Source organism: Capra hircus, unplaced genomic scaffold (assembly GCF_001704415.2).
Source record: "Capra hircus breed San Clemente unplaced genomic scaffold, ASM170441v1, whole genome shotgun sequence".
NCBI lineage: Eukaryota > Metazoa > Chordata > Mammalia > Artiodactyla > Bovidae > Capra > Capra hircus.
Genome location: NW_017189918.1, coordinates 174887 through 183323, shown reverse-complemented (window position 1 = coordinate 183323; position 8437 = coordinate 174887).

Sequence of the window (8437 nt, the reverse complement as noted above, 5' to 3'; positions counted from 1 at the left end):
ACTGCATAAGACAGATAACTAATGAGCACCTACTATATCACACAGGGAACTCTACTTAGTTCTCTCTGGTGGCATAAGTGTGAAGAAAATCCAAAAACAAGAGGGGATATGTATATACATATGACAGATTCCCTTTGCTATACAGCAAACTCTAACACAAAAATTGTAAAACAACCATCCTCCAATAAAAATTAATAAAAAATCTTATAAAGGGGTCTCCAAGCAAAATAATAATAATAATAATAACAATAATCCTTATAAAACTACAGTAAAGAAAAGTCAGTGTGACAATGGTGAAGCAACAGACCCACAGATAAAGAAATCAGAGAGAAGACTCCAGAACCAGCTTCTTCAAATATAGCCAATTCGTTCTGGACAAAGTTGCAAAAGCGATTGAATGAAGAAAGTATTGTCTTTTCAGAATATGTGTGTGAAGAATGGGATGTCCATCTGAAAGAGAGTCTCATAGCTTATCCTAAAACCCACTAAAAATGCATCTTAGACATCAACCAGGAGCATGGAACTGTAAGACATTTAAAAGAAAATGACACAAAATCTTCAGCCTTGAGTTTGGCAACAGTGTTTTAGCTATGACTCCCAAAAAATACCCCCTTGCTCTGCGAAAGATAATGTCAGGAGTTTGAGAAGACAAATCGCAGCCTGGGAGAATGTATTTTAAAATTACATAGCCAACAAAGGTCTTGTATCCAGAACATATAAAGAACTGTCAAAAGTCAACAGAAAGAAAATAGTGGAAAAAATAGTTGAAGAGATACTTCAGTGAAAAGAATACATAGGGGCGACTGAGCACAGGAACGAACGTATGTTCAACTTCCCAGGCTCTCAGGCAAATGCAAATTAAAACTGAGGTGAAATACCAGTCATCCTATCTTAAAATTGCCAAAACACAACAAAACTAAGCAAAATGAACAAAGAAGCAAGCAAAGAAACAAACAAACAAGAAAACATCAGACAATACCAAATGATGCTAACGATGGGCAGCGAGTGGACTGGCCGCAGGTTACTGGTGGGAATGCAGGGTGGCACAGGCACTGTGGAAAGAGATTTATTGCTTCTTATGAAGTTAAACTTATGCTTAGCCACGTGACCAACCACTTCACCCCAAAGTATTTCCCCTAGGGAAGTTTAACGTGAGTTCACAGAAAAACCTGTTCAGGAATGTTATAGCAATAGCTGTGTTCATAATCAACAAAACAGAGCAACAACCCAAACAAATGTCCTTTGGCAAAGTGCATCATTTTCGTTTCGGAAAGGAAAGTGAAGTCTCTCAGTCGTATCTGACTCTTTGCGACCCCACAGACTGTAGCCTACCAGGCTCCTCTGTCCATGGGATTTTCCAGGCAATAGTACTGGAGTGGATTGCCATTTCCTTCTCCAGGGCATCTTCCAGACCCAGGGATCGAACCCAGGTCTCCCGCATTGTAGACAGACGCTTTACTGCTTTACCGTCTGAGCCACCAGGGAAGTCCTCATTTTCATATTACTGAATACTATTCAGCCCTAGAAAAGAAAGAACTATTGATACAGTCAACAATGTGGATGAAACTCAGTAACATTATGCTGAGTGATAGAAGCCAGCCTCAAGTTGCTTTTAAATGGCTTGATATGTAGGATGGTCTTGAAAAGACAAATGTGTATTGTCACAGACAGCAAATTGGCGGTGCCTTGGTTCAGTGTGGGAGTAGAGCATGGCTGCAAAAGGATAGCTCTGGGGACGTCTTGGGGGTTGCAGAAATGTTCTGTATACTGATTGTGGTGGTGGTTACAAGAAGCTTCAGAAGTGCTGAAATTCCTAAAATTGGATGTCTAGAAGATGATGATGCCACCAAACATTAATTTTAAAATAAAGGTAAAGAAATAATGATAAAACAGTCCTTCAAACGAGCAAGCGAACAAAAAGCTTTCATAATTCTCCAGCAGTGGCCTGCACAATAGAAAATACTGAATGCATTTATTTAGGATAAGTGAAAACCTCGTCAAATATGAGCACAGATCAACACAAAGGAGCAAACATCTACACAAATGGTAAATATGTGGGGGACTGGGAGGGGAATGGTTTCTAAAAGATTGAGGCAACTGAATGTTTCCAGGAGCAATAACAATGCATTATCTGGGATATAATATACGTTCTAAGAATTGTATGGAAACAAAAGCAAATGGACAGGATTATAAAAATAAAGGTGTTGGTGGGGGTAAAGAATCTTATTCTTTGAAAGTGAAAAGTCAAACTTTAAATACATATAGTATATTCTCTACAGGAACCACTTACATATAAAACAAAAGGAATAAGTAATAATATGTACATTAAAATGGAATACTGAGAAGTACATCAGCAGTACAGAAGATGGCAAGGGAATTGGGTGAAAGGGAAAAAGGAACACCTTGAGGAAATATGGAAAGAAAGAAGGGAAATATAGAAGAAAGAGAAAGAAAGAAAAGGAGGCATGAAGGAAAGAAAGAAAAGAGGGAAAGATTTTCAAAAAGGTAAGACAATGTCTCTCTTGTTGCTTTTTTATTTTTTCTAATTTTTTTTCTTTTTACCGTATAGTTACTCTTCTTAGAAAATAATGTAACAGGGTATGGGTTTATTATTTTTTTTAATTTTATTTATTTTTTTATTTTTTAAATTTTAAAATCTTTAATTCTCTTTATTATCTGAATTAGTAAATATCAAACTATTAGTAATATTAAACTAATAGATATAAATATTAGAGATGTCATAGAGTTTCTGAATTCTGAATATCTGAATGTCTGCATTTACATTAACTGTATTGAAATATGTATTGAAATAAAGTATATTGCAAAAAAAAAAAAAAGAAAGAGGGAAAGAAATTGACTTGAAATAAGATGACGGATTTAAAGCCAATACTATTTCTTCTTAAACTATATATAAACACCCTGAGCTTTCCAAGGAAAAGGTGGAGATTTCTAGATAGAATAGGTGCAAGATTCCATAATTTGTTGTTAAATAGAAACTCATGTTAGTTTAGAGACAGAGGCAGGTTAAATGGAAAAGGGTTGGAAGAAATAGGCCATATGTGAAGGTAAATTAATCAGTGATAAACGGCATATTTAATAATGGGGGGGAAAGGGCTAATTACTCAGGAAAACGCAACAGTCCTCAATGCACTGGACAATTGAACTTTAAATTACATAAAGGGAAAACAGACTGAACTTAAAGGAGATCTAGATAGACAAATGCATTTAACATTTGGAACATTCAAACATCGTTTCTGAGATTTTTATATAGTAAGTAGGCAGAAGGCCAGCAGTTATAAAGAGAACTTTAACAACATTCTCAACTACTTAGACCTAATTATAGCACATTCCTCTCAATAGCAGCAGAAAACACATCCTCTTCAAAGGCACGTGAGACATGCACCAAGAAAGAGCCTCTCATAGGATTAGAGAACAATACGCCATCAATTAAGAAGGATTAAAGTCATGTAGAGGATGTCCTCTGGGCACAGTGGAATAAATCAAGAAATTCATAGCAAGAAGATTTCTAGAGAATCCCCAGACTTTGTAATTTAACAAAGATTTCAAAATAACACACCATCAAAGAGACACTACAGAAATTTTAAAGTATTATCAACTAAAGGGAAACGTAAACACAACATATCAACTTTGGTGTGATTAAGTTAAAGCCTTGGCTAGAGAGAAATTTGCTCTTTGCGTGATTATATTTAGAAGGAGGAAAGGGCTAACATCAAGGAACTACAAAACTGAGATGCCACCAAAAGAAGTCAAAATTAATCTGAGAGGAAGTAGAAGGACACAATAAAGATAGCAATGAAATGGAAAACAAAGAAGTCATAGAGAAAATACAATGGAGTTAAGAGCTGATTCATTCAAAACATTTATACAATATGTAAACTGGATGTAGACTAATCAAGAAAAGAAAGTCACTAAGACACAAGTGGACAGGATAAGGAGCCACAGCAGGGACATGACTTCAGAGTGCAAAAATGCTAAAATGACAGTAAGGGAATAATTAGAACAACTTTAATAGAAAGACAACATAGAAACAAAAAAGAACCAATTGTTAGAAAGATACAGTTTTTCAAAGCATTCTCAAGATAACAGAGAATACCTGAGTATCCTTATATCTCTTAAAGAAATAGAATTTTTGGCTAAAATCTTCCCACAAAGGAAACTCCAGGCACAGTTGGCCTCACTGGTCTGGTCTATGGACCATTTCAGGAAGAAATAGCACCAATTTATACAATCCTGTCAGAAAAATGAAGAGAATGTGACACTTGGCAATTCTCTCTCTGAAGCTGTGATCCTTATACCAAACTATCCCTATACCAAAACCAGGCCAAGACATTACAAGAAAATATAACTGCAAACCAATATTCCTCAAGAAGATAGACACAAACATTTGTAACAAAAGGTTAGTAAATAAAAAACAACAGACATAAAAGGAAATTTTCTGACCAAAGGGAGTAACTCTCAAAGTGAAAGTCCTCTTGAATATTTAGATATCAATATATGAAATCAATCATATTAATCTCTCCAAAAGAGAGCCATGCCATCATCTCAAATGATGCACATCCTAGGCAGAACAATGGCACCCAAGTGCATTAAGCTCTGTAGCCTGTGAGTATGTTACTTTACATGGCAGAAAATACTCTGCAGATGTCACTGAGTTGAGGATCTGGAGGTGTGGAGATTATCCTGGATGATCTGGGTGGACCAATGTAATCACAAAGGTCCTATTTATAAGGGGTGGCAGGAAAATGAGACTGAAGAGTAGGAGATACGATGTCAGAAGCAGAGGTCAGAGGGGTGAGAAGCTGGAAGATGCTAGGCTGCTGCCTTTGAACATGGAGAAAGGGGCAGGATCCAAGGAGTAGAGGTGGCCTCTTACATAGGAAAGGCATGGGACAGATTCTTTCCTAGTAGCCTCAGAGGAACAGAACACTGTGGACACACTGTCTTTGGCCCTGTTAAAACCCATTTCACACTTCTGACCTCCAGAATGGTAAGATAACAAAACTGTCTTGTGCTAAGCCAAGCATGTGGTAATTTGTTATAGCTGCAGGAGAATACTAATATAATTCAGAAAAAGCACTTAACAGAATGTAACATTCTACTCGGGCTCAGATGGTAAGGAATCTACCTGCAATGCAGGAGAGCTGGGTTCAATCCCTGGGTGGGGAAGATACCCCGGAGAATCGCCTGGTAACCCATTCCAGTATTCTTGCCTAGAGAATTCCATGGACAGAGGAGCCTGGTGGGCTACGATCTCAACACACACACACACACACACACACATTGTACATACATAAAATTGAGATGTTAACTGACCTTATGGTGGTAATCACTTCACAGTACATACATGTATGAAATCATCATATTGTACCCCTTGAGCTTACACAGTGTTATATGTCAACAATGGATCAGTAAACTGGTAAATAATTTTAAAATGCAATATAAACATAATTATCCATTTATGATAAAAATACTCAGGAAATTAGCAATAAGAGGAAACTGTCTTAATCTAACAGGAATACCTTTTTTAATTTTCATTTTTTAAATGAAAATATGATAACGCATTTACCAGAGACTTGGAAAATACAGAACAAGGTTACATAAAGTTCCACAATATATTGCAATTACTTTTTTAGTGTAGATATATTAGGATTTTCAGTTGGTGTTTCAATATCAAACTCTCAAAAATCAATACTTTGGCCACCTGATGTGAAGCTCCAATACTTTGGCCAACCGATGAGAAGAACTGACTCTTTGGAAAAGACCCTGATTCTGTGAAAGATTGAAGTCCGGAGACGAGAGGGACGACAGAGGATGAGATGGTTGGATGGCATCACTGACTCAATGGGCATGAGTTTGAGCAAGCTCTGGGAGTTGGTGATGGACAGGGAGGCCTGGCGTGCTGCAGTCCATGGGGTCACAAAGAGTCGGACACAACTGAGCAACTGAACTGAAAAATTAATAGAGTGAATCCCAGGGACAGAGGAGCCTGGTGGGCTGCCGTCTATGGGGTCGCACAGAGTCAGGCATGACTGATGCGACTTAGCAGCAGCAGCATAGAGAAGTAGAAGAATAGTGTCAACCTGAAAAGCACTGTGAACCAATTCAATATAATTAAGACTTATACAATGTTCACACAACAGTGGGATACAAATTCTATTCAAGTTCACCTAGACTGTAAAGTAGGAGACACTGGAACATTTCCAGGGACAGAAAACAAGGTGCAAAAATTTCATGGTCTAAAGGTTTTGAAATTATACAGTCTGTTCTCTTATTATTCACATACTGTGGATTATGTTAGAAATAAATATGAAAAGATATTTGAAAATAACCCAAACATTTTCAAGTGCAATGTGACATTTACCAAGAGAGATCTTCAACTTAGCCATTGAAAGCCTCAATGAAGTTAGACTGAAAAAACAGAGGGTGATTGCTGAGAAGACAGAATATCTTTTAAAGGCCTACAAAATCACCTCACTTAGTGACAAAGTGTTGAAAACTTTCCCTCTGAGATCATGAAAAAGACCAGGCTATCCATTATCATACAGACATTGCCACAGAAGCAATAGAAGTGATCTTCCAAGTATAGCCTTTAAGGAATCAGAGGACATAGACATGAATGTTCACTACAGTAACATTTTCAGTACTTCAGGACTGCAAACTACTGAAATGTCTATTATAAATAGAAGGTATTGGGCTTCCCTGGTGGCTCAGTGGTAAAGAGTCCAACTGCCAATGCAGAAGACTCAGGTTGGATCCTTGATCTGGGAAGATCTTACATGCTGCAGAGCAACTAAGCCCATGTGCCACAACTGTTGAGCCTGTGCTCTAGAGCCCAGGAGCTGCAGCCACTGAGTCCAGGTGCCACAACTACTGAAGCCTGTGTGCCCTAGATCCCATGCTCCATGACAAGAGAAGCCACTGCAATGAGAAGCCATGCAACGCAGCTGGACAGTAGCCCCCACTTGCCACAACTAGAGAAAAGTCCACACAGCAATGAAGACTCAATCAATCCAGAAATAACTCAATAAAATTTATAAAAAAAAAGAAATAGAAGGCATTACCAAGTTGTGGTATGGTCATACATATTTATACTATTCAGTAATGGAAATCAGTGAATCACAACTATGCATGCATGCTAAGGCTCTTCAGTCATGTTCGACTCTTTGTGGCCCTATGGACGATAGTCCCCCAGGCTCCTCTGTCCACAGAATTCTCCAGGCAAGAGTACTGGAGTGGGTTGCCATTCCCTTCTCCAGGGGATCTTCCTGACCCAGGGGTTAAACCCACGTCTCTTATATCTCCTGCATTGGCAGGCAGATTCTTTACCACTAGTGCCACCTGGTAAACTAACACCATGAAAAAGCAAATACCAATATATATATAAAAGCAGAGACATTACTTTGCTGACAAAGGTCCATCTAGTCAAATCTATGGTCTTCCAGTAGTCATGTATGGATGTGAGAGTTGGACCATAAAGAAAGCTGAACACTGATGAATCAATGCTTTTGAACTGTAGTGTTCGGGAAGACTTTTAAGAGTCTTAAAGGAAATCAGTACTTGTATTCATTGGAAGGACTGATGCTGAAGCTGAAGCTCCAATACTTTGGCCACCTGAGGAAAAGAACTGACTCATGAGAAAAGATCTGATGCTGGGAAAGATTGAAGGCAGGAGGAGAAGGGGACAACAAAGGATGAGATGGTTGGATGGCATCACTGACTTGATGGACATGAGTTTGAGCAAGCTCTAGGAGTTGGTGAGGGACAGGGAAGCTTAGTATGCTGCAGTCCATGGGGTCACAAAAAGTCAGACATGACTGAGTGACTGAACTGAACTGAACTTAATGTATAAAAATATAATGTTGTCAAAATCAGGTAGATTATAGGAATATATATTTAGCGAGTGTTGGAGGGATAAATTAGCAGTTCAGGATTTCCAGATACAAATGTCTCCATATAAAACAGATAAACAACAAGGTCATAATGTATAGCACAGGGAACTCTTTTCAGTGTCCTTTAATAAGCCATAATGGAAAAGAATATGAAACATATATATACATATATATATACATATATATATACATGTAGATTGAATTACTTTGCTGTACAGTAGAAACTAACCCAACATTATAAATAACCCATCATTATAAATCATCATAAACAAAATTTTTTAAAACGATAAATACTTATTATAGGTGTGTTCACGCATGCATAGTCCCTTCAGTCATGTCCGACTCTTTGAAATCCTTGACTGTAGCCCAGTAGGCACCTTTGTTCATGGGATTCTCCAGGCAAGAATACTGACGTGGGTTGCCATGCCCTCTTCCAGGGAATCTTCCTGACCCAGGGGTCCAACATGCTTCTCCTGTGGCTCTTGCATTGCAAACAGATACTGTACCCCTGAGCCACCAGGGAAGCC